Below are 3,512 nucleotides of genomic sequence, written 5' to 3'. Positions count from 1 at the left end.
GGGGGGGGGGCGTGGCGCTGGCTGCTACAGCTGAAAGAGCTTGGTTACTTGGTTAGGACAAGATTAGAGGAGAGATGAGGAGAGGAGGATGATGCAACAGAAAGAGAGGGGGGAGAGTGGGGAGGAGGGGGTAAGACAGAAGAAGGGAGAAGGATAGTGGGAAAAAGAAATGAGAGCGCTAAAATAAAGCCCAAGAAAGGCAAGGGAGAGATGCACAGAGATAAAGAAAGAGCTGCAGAAAGAGAGGCAGTGTGTGAGTGTGTGTGGCTCTGGGATTACAGCTATCGAGCGGCTGAAGAGCTGATGAGATGCGTAATTAGGCAGATTTAAGGGCGATAGCGAACACACCCCACTGGGCCGTGGATACAGCTGTCCAAGCATGTTAGAGAGTGCTGCGAAGTGCTGCCCATACTCCGGAGCACAGTGCAGATTTAAGGCGATGGCAAACGCAGCACAGTGGAACGAAAAGAAAGACATCAGGGAAGCGGCCTGGCTGGCCCCTCCAAACAGCGTTAAAAGTCGCTGCAGACTGTTTCACACACATCAGTAAGCTTTCATGTTATGGAGTGTGTGTGCGTGCGCAGGTCTGAGGAGGACAGTGAATGCAATCTGCAGAGAGACTGACAGCTGTCCACTACATTTACTGCATCTTCACTCAGATGCACAGTGTTACACATTGCCTGTTAAAGATGAATACAATTCAGGCAGATTTAAAGATCTAAAGGTGCCAGTGAATGCACCCCACTGAGTCTAGACATTCACAGAGGAAGCTGTTTCCAATGCATCCAGCTGGAGCTTAAAGCAGCCATTGATGTACCTGTTCCTTACTCTCCTTTCAGCCTGATGGTAGGTCGCTACAGAGTCATGTCAAGCAAAAAAGGTGCAAAATGTCGGCTAGTTGTTTCTGGGAGAAAGACAACATTTAGTGTTCCAAACGGAAATGATTTGCAGTTGGAGACAGATTTGCCCCAAAGTTTATTGAAACTAAAAAAAAAATACTGACCAAGAGTTGCAGGCTGTCAGCAGTGTGTGTGTGTGTGTGGTCAGCTCTCTGGTGGTCTCTCAGTGTTTCTCCCTACAGGACTGTGCTCGACATCGATCTGCCACTGGACTCATCCATCACTCTGAGGACAAACACACACTCTCAGAACACACTGGCACAAAATGCGTGCACATAACTGACCAAACACACACCATGGCAAAGAAAACTATCTAAAAACTAGGGATTCATATATCCTTATAAACCTACACATAGAGATATACAGTTATGTATTTCTGACAGAACACAGAGCAGAGTAAGTACAGTACTGCATATGCATATACATTATATGCTGGGGGCACACACAAAGCATTGCATGTAATGTATAGATGACAGCTTTAGTCATATGATGTGCAGAGAGTCGGATCAAGCCTATAGCCAAGGTCACAAAGGTTAAGACTGAGAGAGCCTGTGTATAATCCCTTGGCTCTTGGACGCAACTTAACTCTTTTCTCCTTATTTCTACCCCCTTTTTTTATTTCTTCCTCAAAAAATCCCTTCTGAATTCAAAAACAGTTCCTGTTTTTGTCATGTGGCTGTACAGAAGATGGTTTTTTGGCCTCAGAATAATTTAAGGAACAGGAGAAGGTGAAGTGAGGTTCACGAGGAGAGACTAGAGGAGTCTTGCTGTTCTCAGCCCCCAGAAGAGTCTGGCTCCTTCGTTTGCCGCATACAAATTTCACCACAGGCTACAATGTCCATGTGGGTTAATATCATCCTGCCTGAGGCAATAAAACTTTCCTTTATGTCTAATTATTTCAGTGTTTTTTTATCTTCTATGTGGAAATCCAACCCTATAAAATTCTTTTATGTGTTCCTCTGTCATATAAAAGTGTATTTAACTATGTATGTAAAGTATGAAAATATGGGCCTGCAGCCAAAGTTCTCACTTTGTTAATGGTGTTTTCTTTCTGTCCCTCCATCAGCATACTGCATAAACATGTGAGAATTTGTGTGGGCGAGGACATCAGCCAAATGGGGTTAAAAGGGTTTTAATGGGGTGTGACATTAAAATGAGAGAAAATGATGCATGATATCATGAGTCTGGTTGTGTGTGTGCGAGAGCGTGTTTGTGTATGTACATGAATGGAGACTTTTTTGTGTGGCCGCATGAGTCTGAGTGGCAAGAAAATCAGAGAACTAATTTGCTTCAATACTTATATCAAGAAGATTGCATAAATAACCCTGATTTTAGCTAGTAGAAGTGGTGGGTATGCGTATATATGTATGTGTGTATATGTGCAGCTAATCAAGCAACATGCAAAGACTAATAACATACAATTGTGTTTTTCCAGCTACAGAGCTGGAGATGATGCTTCAGAAGTGAAAATGTGATACTGACGTTAAAGTTATATACGTAACTGAAGTTCTATGAATTCTGAATGACCACAAGATATAATTTCTCAGCAGTAAAAGACAAACATTTTCAATTGTGCATTGTTTACGTTCATGTGTGTTTGCTAACTTTTTCTTCCCTGCCTTTGTTGGTGCTTCACCATTTCCAGCTGTTGATTAGATCATAAACACATTGCTTAATAGCACAACTAGTGGTCAAAAAATACAGAGCGCACCTTTAATTGTCTCTGGGAATGCACGTTAAAGAAAAGCACAATTGAAAGCACACCAATGCTGTAAAAAAAAGTGAGTTAACCAGGACATGTCCATTAGCAGCATAGTAATAAGCTTATAATACTATATATAATATAAAACTTAAAGTACACTGTAGAAGCTGCAGAAACTGGCAGTGACCAGACAGTTGGTCGACGCCTGCGGTGAGTGAGCCTATAACAGTAGCTGTATGAGAGTGCTTTATGGTTCACTGTAGTACTTTGTCACTAAATAGCCTCTAATGGTCAGTTTCAGTTTTAATCTATATTATATTAGATTATAGTTAGTATTTATTTCAGTGGAGTGCTAAACCTGATACAGTCCTAATAAATAACTGATGTATTAGCATGAGGGTTTCTCACTGCCTTAAACTGAACACAACCGAGGTTTGTTGATTAAAGTTACATCTGTGACAAAGCTGGCCAACATGAAGCAAATGAGATTGTGTGTGTGTGTGTATGTGTGTCGTGTGTGTGTGTGTGTGTGTGTCAGAGTCAGTGAGGGTGAAGAGTTTATCATCACAAACATCCTCCTCATCCCCCGGGCTTGTTTTAGATAGATGATGCAAGTTTCTCTTGCTTCCTTTTCCCTTTCTTTTCCATCGTCCTCACCCATTTCTCCCCCATCTGTTTGCTCTCTCTTTTCCCTCTCCTCACCTCCCACTGCTCTCCTTCCCCCCCAACTTTGTCTATTCTCTCTTTCCACAATCCCTGGTTGTTCCCTTATTCTACCATCTCCACTAACTGAAATCTCTCCGTCTCCCGAGCTTTATCGTTTTTCTTTCATTGTCAAACCTCTTCAACCTTTTACTCTCTCCCTCTCCGGCTTTCTCCTTTTTATCCAACCTCCCTCACCCTCTCTCTTG

The sequence above is a fragment of the Morone saxatilis genome, unplaced genomic scaffold (assembly GCF_004916995.1).
Source record: "Morone saxatilis isolate NCDOM2014 unplaced genomic scaffold, NCSU_SB_2.0 Contig4, whole genome shotgun sequence".
NCBI lineage: Eukaryota > Metazoa > Chordata > Actinopteri > Moronidae > Morone > Morone saxatilis.
The sequence above is the reverse complement of the archived record's forward strand: the minus strand, read 5'-3'. Positions refer to the sequence as shown.